Raw genomic sequence first — 11134 nt, 5'->3', positions numbered from 1 at the left:
AAAAAATAGCATCTTTTTCAATTGGGTAATTTTCAATTTTTGTAGTTTTTTTTTTCTGTATAAATATAGTAAAAAATTTAGAAAATGCAAATGAGTAAAAAATAGACGATCCCATATTCTTACATATCTGACATTTTTAATGATGGCCTGTCATTCCATTGATGGGTCAAATGAAATGATGTAAGGAAAGCACCTGGTGCTGAGTCTGGCACATAATGGGTCTACAATCATGGATATTATTGTTCTTCCTTCTCTTAGGTACTATGGTCTTGTGTGTACATGTTCCCTTGAAGGCCCCTGTTGATAGATACCAAGCCCAGGCATCCCCACCTACTGGTTTCTAGGTTATCTCTAGCATTTTGGCTTTTCCAAACATTTTCATAGGTATTTCCCATAGACACAAACCCACAATCATCTTTGTCCAAAGGACGGTGGCTAGAAATGCAAGGGTCAGGCACCCTATGAAGGGCAGCTGAGCTCCAGTGGACTGCCACACCTCTGATCTTCACAGGCCTTTCCTAAAAAAAAAAAAAAAGGTTCCAGAGAATTTGGGGACAAGGGAATCATTTGGATCAGTTCCCTGATCTCTGGCTTGGCTGACCCATTTTATGGATGTGGTAACTGCAGTCTAAGGAATTTACATAAGATCATATAGCAGATCTAGGAAGAGGAGAGTTATATATTTTTTCATAGTTATTTTTCCCACTATAGCATTTAAATTTTTTTAGTTTTGTCGAGCTATAACATTGCAGGCACATCTTATGTGTACAGCTCAATGAAGCTGTGTATCACTGTATACCACCCCTACATCAAGACGTAGGATGTGCCAGCTTAACCAGCAGCTCCCTACCGATCACCACCCCATGGGAAGATAATCACTATCATCCTAGACGAGTGTCACCTACAATACTTGGTCCTGAAGAGGAGAGGAGCAGCTATTGTCACCACCATTTTATGTAAGAAGAGTTTGCAGTTCTTGTTAAGTAACAGTAATATCTAATAGGTATTGAATGCTTCCTTGGGCCAGGCACTGTGCTTATGCATCTGTTTAATGCTCACAACTCTAGGAGGAGGCAAACACTATTGCCACCTGGTAACTATCTCATCTGTTTATCATTTCCTATGTATGTATGCGTGTATATATGTATGTATGAACCTATCCATCTACCTATCATCAATGTAACATATTTGTTACCAAGGTTTGACCTTCACGACGTGGGAGACAGCTGAGCATCTCTGTGAGGCTATATCTTTGCATCTCATGCTGGGTTTGAATTCCACAGAGCAGGCAGTTGGGAAGGGAGATGAATAGAATGTAGAGGAGAGCAAGGATCATCTGGAACCCATGAGCACAACAAGGTGACCAACTATAGAGCCTTGATTTCTCAACACTGAGGGTATCTTGAGATTCAAGATTTTCAGTTTTAAAATTGGAATAGTTTCAGGCAAAATGGGACTGAATGGTCACCTTCGTTGGAAACCATAGAAGTAGACTGAGAGCTGCATCAGATCTTGCTGTTTCTGACCTTGATGGTAGGGGTGTTCTGCAGGAGAAGCTGGTGCCCTGTCCTGGAGCTGAACACATAGACCTGGCCTACAAACTGAAGAAGCACCTGGAAGAAGGGAGAATAGTTGCCTTAAAGAGCCAAGCCAGCAGAGAAGTGATAACTTGTGTGATCCACAAAGGAGTTTCCAGCTTCACTTCTACCCTCCAATGTTCTCACCAGAATACTTGTGGCCACCCCCACCAGAAATGCAGAGGAAAGAGAATTATGGGAGGCAGAGGTCGGCCTAGTCAAGTTAATGGAAACTGAGCCTCAGAGAGGCTCATTAACCTGCCCAGGCCCACACAACTAGCAAGAGATGTTAGTTCTAGAGGCTCGTTCCAGCCCAAGCTCTATCTCATGGACCGAGGGTCAGCAATAGCAACAGGTGGATGAATGTCCAGGACTCAGGTCCAGTGCCAGGGCTTGAGGGAACAGTTCCTGTTCCCCAGGAACAGAGGCTGTGGAATAGAGCTATTAAAAGCAGTGGGGTGGTATTGCACTGACCCAGCAAGTTGGTGAACCTCTGCAAGCCTCAGTTTTCTGTGATGTAAGATGGGTTCATCATAGTACCTACCTCATTCAGTTTTTTTTATTAATGTATTCATTTTAATTAGGTATATATGACAGCAGAATGCATTTTGATTCTTTGTACGTAATTTCAGCACAACTTTACATTTCTGTGGTTATACATGATTTAGTGTCACACCATATGTGCAGTCATACATATACCTAGGGTAATGATGTCCATCTCATTCCACCATCTTTCCTGCCCCCATGCACCCCCATCCCTCCCTACCCTTTGCCTAATCAAAGTTCCTCCATTTTTCCCATGACCTCTCCCCAACCCCCCGTTATGGATTGGCATCCATTTATTAGAGAGAACATTCGGCCTTTAATTTTTTGGGATTGGTTAACTTTGCTTAGCATGATTTTCTCCAATTCCATCCATTTACCTGCAAATGTCATAATTTTATTCTCTTTTAATGCTGAGTAATATTCCATTGTGTGTATATATACCACAATTTCTTTATCCATTCATCCATTGAAGGGCATCTAGGTTGTTTCCAATTTCTCAATTGTGAATTGAGCTGCTATGAACATTGATGTGGCTGTGCCCCTGTAGTATGCTGATTTTAAGTCCTTTGGGTATAGACCAAGGAGTGGGATAGCTGGGTCAAATGGTGGTTCCATTCCAAGTTTTCTAAGGATTCTCCATACTGCTTTCCAGAGTGGTTGTACCAATTTGCAGTCCCACCAGCCATGTATGACACGTGTGCCTTTCCCCTCACACCCTCGCCAAAACCTATTGTTGTTTATATTCTTGATAGTTGCCATTCTGACTGGCATGAGATGAAATCTTAGAGTAGTTTTGATTTGCATTCTTCTAATTACTAGAGATGTTAAACATTTTTCATATATTTGTTGATCGAATATATCTTCTTCAGAGAAGTGTCTGTTCAGCTCCTTAGCCCATTTATTGATTGGGTTGTTTTTTTGGTGTTAAGTTTTTTGAGTTCTTTATATATCATGGAGATTAGTGCTCTATGTGTCGTGTGTGTGGCAAACAAATGCTCTCAAAATGTAGGCTCTCTCTTCACCTCATTGATTGTTCTTTTTGCTGAGAAGAAGCTCTTTAGTTTGAGTCCATAAAATACTTGGGAATCAACAAAAGAGGTGAAAGATGTCAATGGAAACTACAGAATACTAAAGAAAGAAATTGAAGAACTTAGAAGGTGAAAAGATCTCCCATTCTCTTGGATAGGCAAAATTAATATTGTCTAAATGGCCATACTACCCAAAGCATTATACAGATTTAATGTGATTCCAACTAAAATCCCATAATCATTTCTTGTAGAAATAGAAAAAGCAATCATGAAATTCATTTGGAAAAATAAGAGACTCAGAATTGCCAAAGCAATCCATAGCAAGAAGAGTGAAGCAGGAGGCATCACAACACCAGACCTTAAACTATATTACAAAGCTATAAAACAAAAACAGCAAGGTATTGGGACCAAAGTAGACATGTAGACCAATGATACAGAATAGAAGATACAGAGACAAACCCACATAAATACAGTTATCTTATACTAGACAAAGGCACCAGAAACATACATTGGAGAAAAGATAGCCTCTTCAACAAATGGTGCTGGGAAAACTGAAAATCCATATGACCAAAATGAAACTGAACTCCTCTATCTCACCATGCACAAAACTCAACTCAAAGTGTTTCAAGGACCTAGGAATAAGTCCACAGACCTGGAGCCTAGTAGAGGAAAAAGTAGGCTCAAATCTTCATCATGTCAGATCAGGCCCTGACTTCCTTAACCAGACTCCTAAAGCACAAGAAATACAATCAAGAATTACTAAATGGGATGGATTCAAACTAAAAAGCTTCTTCTTAGCAAAAGAAACAATCAGTGAGGTGAACAGAGAGCTCACCCAGTTTTTTGAGGGTTAAGGAAGATGATCCCAGGGCTCAGGAGTCCAGTCTGGGATTCAGGGCTATGCAGCTGCTCAAAGTTCACCCTTGCAAGAAAAGCTCTTAGGGCTAACTTGGGGGACTCCCCTTAGCCCAAGAGGATGAGATAGAGTGGAATGGCCAACAGAGGTTTCCCTCACAGAGCCAGCAGGACCAAGTCCCTGCCATCCAGTGGGGCACTTGGGAGCTGCAGAGGCAGGCGGAAATGGGGCCAGGGGTGGGCACTGGCAGGTTTTGGAAACTGAGAACCCTCTGAAGTTTTGACTGGCACCCCCGCTTCCCAGCAGCACAGCAGAGGAGGGTCATTAAGGCCATTTCTGCCAGCCCCAGGCCCTGGGTGAGTCAGCAGGGCTCCTGGGCGTCAGGGCAGCCGGCAGAATGGGAGAAATGGAGCAGCGACCTCACAGCCCACTTTGCCGCGGGCAGTGGGGGCAACTGCACCAATTTCCCAGAGTTAGGTGCTAAATTTAGAATCCAACTTCTTAGTGAGCTCAGTCTTTGTTTAGTCAGAGGTGAAATCTGGGCTGATGAAACTCACCTGCCTGTCACCGCCTGGCTGGCATGGGCCACCATCCATAAGGGGGTGGGTGGCACAGGAAGCTGGCCACCAAGTTTGCGCCTGTCTCACCATTCCCATCCTGTCCCCCACATCAGGGTGGGTTGACCACCATGCCAGGGTCCATTCCCAACTTGGGGCAAGGTCAATTCCCAACTTTTCATCTGGAAGATTCTGCTGCCTTCTGATTTGTAGGCCCAGCATACTGGTCTGTTGGCTTCAGGGCATCACTTATTTCTCAAGGCCGGGGCAGGGCACTGGCTGGGTGGAAGTCAGCCTTGGGGTTCATGAAACACCCTGTATGTGGCAGCCCCAGGGTGAGGCCCATGGACACAGGAGCTGCCAATCCAAGCAGTGTTTGAAAACTGGAGTCTCTGCCCATTAGTGGGTCATGGAATCATTTAGTCGATCATGACCAGCATTTAAGACAATTAAAAAAAAAAGACAATGAAATAAAGCATAAAAGGTCAGAGTGTGCCGAAAGTTGATTTGGTTTTGAGAGACTTGTGTGTATGTATTAGGTCATAATAAAAATATATTTGTTGGGCTGGGGATGTTGCTCAGTAGTAGAGCATCTGCCTAGCATATGTGAGGCCCTGGGTTTCATCCCCAGCACTAAAAATAAATAAATAAACAAATAAATAAGAAAATATACTTCTTATTAGGGGCCAATGTCTGGAGGAGTTTCAGAGGCACTGTCCTAGAGGGGAGGACATATTCCAATACAGTATAATTGTGATTGTGGAACTGGATCTGAATCTTAGGTTCATCACCGACTGGGTGAACCTGGTGCAGCACCTCTAAGTCTCTATCCCTCTGCTCTTTTAAAAATGGACATTTTAAAGAGGGTGTTCATGAAAGATAAGAATGGTACATCCCAGTACTAGGTGCTCAGTACCTGGAAGCTACTTACCTTGTTATAAGCACGGAGAGACCTGAGAGGGCAGAGGGGCTAACTCTCAAGGCAGGGAGAGTCTGTAAAGGGGAATGGAGGGAAAAGGGCCTTTTGGGAGGGGGAAGTGTCATCTCTCCAGGGGGAAGTACAGAGGGTCTTTTCAGCTGTGGTGTTGGGCTGGCAGGACTGTGGGGAGTGCGTGGCGGACAGGGCGTGGTAGGAGAGTGGCGCTGGGGCCACTTGGTGCTGGGGCCCTTTGAGAATCAATTCCCCTCAGGGACACACTGGGGACTTGGAGCACCATCCTGTGGCTTGAATGTGACACATCCAAATTTTAGGATGAACTCAATGCTCAGTGTGATGGCATTGAAGAGGCCAGTAGGCCCTGCGGGCTCCTCTCTTGTGAATGGGACTAAGGCCCTTGTAAAGAGGCTTTGTGTATAATTTGCTCTCTTACCCTCTGCCTTCGTCCATGTGAGGACCAGCAAGAGGGCCCTCAACAGAGAGCAGATGCCCACACCTTGATCTTGGACTCCCCAGTCTCCGGAACTGAGAGCAATACATATCTGTGGTATCTAGATTCCCCATCCTCAGGGATTCTATTACAGCAGCACGAGTGCATAAGACAAGATCCATCAGAGGGAGGGCCTGATGGACTTGCCTTGAGGTTTAGCTTCTTATTTTGTGATTAGTTTGTAAAAATTCTCCACCTGGATATTCTTCCCAATGTCCCCTTATTGATCAAACCATAAAATTCAGCCCTTTGATGAAGAGGCCTGAGTTTGCTTAGCATGGTTGCCCATGTGTAGTAATGAACTCTTCATCATTGGAGGTAAGTAACAAAAGCTGATATAGCCCTGGGTAGGGATGAGAGGCAGAGGAGTTATTCAAGCACTGAAGGACGTGTTTGGACCAAATGACGTTGCAGGGTCTGTCAGTTCCAGGTTTGATGCTTTGGCTTTATTTGGTGGGACAGGAGAATCCTAAGGGTGTCCTGGAAATAGTTCTTCTCTTCCCAGGTGGAGGGGTGAGGAGAGGAGACCAGGGGGTTTGGGTGGATTTTGGCAGAGAGAGATGCTCTGAGTTTTGAGCTCAGGATGCTCCTGGTCTCCTCCACAGAGCTGCTAGAAGGAAGGCGGTGAAGGGCTGTCTTTTGTGGGGGTGAAAAACCCTATGAACTGAGGCAGAGACCCTGTGACACACCATGTGGTCCCTGAACTGCAAGACCGACCACATGACCTGGAGTTGACTAGCAGCAGCCACATGGGGAGGAAGGAGGGGGGCTTTCAACCCAGTAGGCTTGGTTTGAATCCTGTTTCTTTCCTTGTGGGGTGGGGTAATCTTAGGCAATTCCACAACTCTCTGGGTCTGAGGTTACACATGAACCAAATGCGGATCCAAAACACTTCATCTAGTAATATTACTCTGAGATATAGAAACAACCCAGGCAAATATAAACAGTCAATTTATAGAAGCCATTATGGTGGTGACGCTGGTGACAATGCAAGTAGATGTTACTCTTGTTGCTTTAGCACAAAATGCACAGCCTGGAGCTACCTAAGGAGCTTCTATCATTGGTTTTATTGCAAAGGAGTCTGGGAGAAGATCCCTGACTGAACTTTTGAGTGGGGATCTCTGGAGTATGGGATGTTGACAGAATAGACAGAGGACATGGCCTGGAGGGTCAACCAGATTGGCCTGGCCTGGAAAACCCTTGGGACTCTGGTCAAAAGAAGTTCCAACTTTGTGATATGGGGGAAACTGACCTTAGCAGTGAGAAGGTCCTCAGGATGGAGACAATGCTTTGGAGGGAATTGGGCAAAAAGAACTTGGGGTGTCTGCAGATCCCACTCCTCCCCAGTCTCAGCCTCTCACCTCCACAGTGAGCATCTCCTTTTATGGAGAACCAACTCGGAGGCCAGGGAAGGATGGCTGGTGTCCCCTAATGATCTGCGCCTCCTGATCTTCTGCCTTTGTACAATCCCCTGTCCTTGAGTGAGAGTCGGACCAGTGGTTTGCCTCTAACCAATGGAATAAGGTAGGGATGATGAGATTTCTCTCCTGTGATGATGTTTTGTTACATAAGACTCCATCTCAGGAGACTGGAGAGAGAAACTCTCCTTTGGGGCTTGAAGAAGGAAGCAGATTGTTGGAGACTCTCACAGGGTAGGTGATTGCAGGAAGCTTCCAGAATCTAAGAATGGCCTCCAGTTAGTAGCCAGCAAAAAGCCAGGCCCCTTAGCCATACATCCACATGGAAACACATCCTGCCAACAACCTGAATGAACTTGGAATTGGACTTTTCCTCAGTCTAGTCTCCAGATGAGAATGCAGCCCACCTGGCACTCTGATTTCAGCCTTGCAAAATGGTGAGCACAAGACTCATTGAAGCTGTGTCTGGACTCCTGACCCAGGGAAATGGTGAGATGCTAAATGTGTGTGCATTTAAACTGCCAACCAAAACAAGTTGTTGTGCAGCATAGAAAATTAATATAATATCTACTTCCAACACTCTAAACTTGCGCATGCTAAGAATAGTTTTCATCCTTTCATTGCACCTTTCCATTTCTTTTTTTTTTTAGTTTTTAAAAATTTTAATTAATACCCTCAAATTACATGGGTAACTTTTTTTATTTCTTACATACATGACAATAGTGGAATTCATTACAATCATTATATCTAATTTATTTATAGATAATGGATTCACCTGGTACCAAAAGTTAGAACCATAAAAGGGTTTTTAGGAGAAAGTCTTCTCTTGCTTCCTTTTCCCAGTTACTGATTTTCCCCCCGCAGGGCAATCTGTGTTACCAGTTTCTTATTTATCCTTCTGGGGAAATTCTACACATCTGTACACATTCTCCTAGACATATATTTTTATTTGGCCTGAATGGCGCTAAGCTATGTATACTTCTCTGCACTTTGTCTTTCAGTTAGTATGTCTTGGAGCTCATTCTATATCAGTACCAACAAATTTCTTTCTTTTTTAGATGGATGGCTCATAATTTAATACCTACCCTCCAGTTGATGGATTTTTAGGTTACGCCAAATCATTTATGTTTACAAACAATATTGTAACTTGAGTTTGTACAATTCAAGTGTAATTCTGCAGGAGAAATTTCTGGAAGTGGAATTTCAGGGTGAGAAGTCATATGTCTTTATAATAGCATTATTGTTTTGCTTCCATAAAATTCATAACAGTTGATTTTTATGCTAACCATGATGAGAATCCATTTCTTTTATTCTCTCCAAACAGTATCAGTCTTTTTGCTTGACAAACCATCAGGTGAAAAATGGTTTATCAGTGCATTTAATTTGAGGCTGAGCATTTTTTTCCATAGGTTTAAGAAACATAGGTATTTTCTTTTCTGAAATCTGTCTTTCCATATCCTTTGCCCACCTTCTTATTTGTTTGTTAGTCTCCCCCCCCCCCAGATAGATATGTAGAGTCCTTTACTTACTGGGATAATTAGCCCTTTTTGGGTGCTATGAATTGCAAAGATTGGATGTTTCTTACATTGCATTTTGATTTTGTTTATGAAGATCCTTGCAATGTTTATTTCTCTAGAGTCAAACTTACCTGTCTTTTCCTGTCTCACCCTCTTCCTTTCTCTCTTTCTCAGCTTCTGTGTTTGAACCATACTTAGAAAGTCCTTCCCATGTTGAGAAAAAAATTTTAAAAGGTCTAATTATTATGCTTCAAAAATGTCAGTTAAATATAATACAAGGAAATCAGTCCCTTTGAGACTGACCAATAAAAGAAACTTTTTGATATGAACCACAGAGAAGGGAGAAATTTCAACTTTTGAAACCAAAAAATGGAGCTGGCTCTTCTGTACACAGACTGAGAACTGAGGTCAACGATCCCAGCCCAGCTCCACCTGACCCCCCAGCGCTGGTGCCTGGACTGTCTCCCAGTTCTAGGCTCTGTCACCTTGAGCCCAAGGCTCATGCTGCCAACAAATATTAATGTCCTTGTCTGCAAAATGGGAACACCATTACCTGTCCCAACTTGCCTGGATGGCAGGGCTGCTCTGGGGGCCAAATGACACCACTGAACGTGGAAAGGCCTAGGAACTCAACGAGGCCTGCCCCTGTGCAGCTTGCCCTTCTCGGTTATCCAGAATGTACCTGTCCAGCCCAGTCAGCTCCCATGGCGCCACCATCCTCAAAACCACTCTGGCTGGAGCCCCATTTCCCACTTCCTCCACAGCCAGGGAGTTGCCCCCGACTCTCATGCTAAGATTCCCCTTGCCTCTGTCTTCTCTCTCCTCCGTCTCCACTGTTCTGCATTCATCTCTTCTGGGTTGGACCACTGCAGTCACCTCCTCAGTGTCTGCCTGCCTGTGGTCTTTTTCTTCTTCCAGTTTTCTGCTCCCAGACAGAGGCCCAGGCCTATCCTTGGAGGAGAACAGGCCACACCTGTTTGGAGACAGTTGAGTATGAATACTGAGCCCCCAGCAGCCTCCTTTCCATCCTGGCTTACAGAAGCCCAGTTCAGCTCATTTACCAGGTGAATAGGGCCCTGCTCTAGTCCCAGTGGGTATGTGGGACTCTGTATTCAGTGAAGCCTACCATGGTAATTCTATCCCTCTTGCTGCTGATTGGATTAGAAATGAGCATGGTACACAATTCTGGCCAATGACATATGACAGGAAGACTGCCAGGGGAGTTCCAGGAAAGAGTTTCTTGCTTTGAAAAGGTAAGAGATAGTAGGCTCTTTTCGGCTATTGTTTGTTGTTAGTCTGCATGTGATGCCTGGAACTGGGGCAGGCATTTTGAGACCATGAGGGGAAATGAGTACCCTCAAGATGTAAGGCCAGAAAGGAAAAAAGGGAAATAAGTGGATCCCTAATAATGTTAAACTGCAGAAATGATTGAACGTGGAATTGCCCTACCTCTAGGCTTCTTACGTGAAATAATGAATGTATGGAATGGTCAGGGTCGGGGTTCTGTTACTTGTAGCCAGGAGTAATATCTGCTAAAAATTACTGATATAACAGCATGCACTTACTGGGGCAGAGCTGAATGCATCTGGCATTGGGGTAACCTTGATCCTGAAGGACCTGCTTGTTTGTGTTGATATGTTTGGTGCTTGTTGTCTTGGCCTAAAGGTGGAGGGAGGATTTGGGTACCTGCCCTGGAGGTAGATGAGATGAGGAGAATGGAGGGGATGTCCTAGTGATTGTCCCCTTTCTTTTCTCCTGCCACCCTCAAGCTGAGTCTTCTTTGAGGAATTGGCTTTGAGCCTTGAAGGAGAGAGGGTTGGGCCAGGGGTTGGTTAGAAGTGTCATAGTCACGTGGTGAGACCCTGAGCCAGGCTGCTCCAGGGTGCCGCAGGCAGGGGAGAGGCGAGAGGGTGGCTGAGCAGGCTGCTGCAGTATGCACATAGAGAGGAGAACCGCCTGGCCCAGGAGAGTGGCCCTGGGGTGCTGGCTAGCTCTCTCCAGAGGGAGGGATGAGGGGACAAGAGCTCACAAAAAGCCTCAGTGATGACCGTGATGGCAGAGCCCGTAGCTCTCACAGGGCATCTGGGAGAGACATATCTCCTGTGGGCTTGTCTCCTTGCAGATGCCACCAGTGCTAGGGCCACAGTGGAACGTGAGTGGAGGAGCGGTGGGTCACAGGGACCAGCAGACAGGGGAGCAGGACAGAGC

Source organism: Marmota monax, unplaced genomic scaffold, assembly GCF_021218885.2.
Source record: "Marmota monax isolate L192 unplaced genomic scaffold, Marmota_monax_Labrador192_F-V1.1 WCK01_AAM20220418_F8-fsc00111, whole genome shotgun sequence".
NCBI lineage: Eukaryota > Metazoa > Chordata > Mammalia > Rodentia > Sciuridae > Marmota > Marmota monax.
This window is presented reverse-complemented; position numbering follows the sequence as displayed.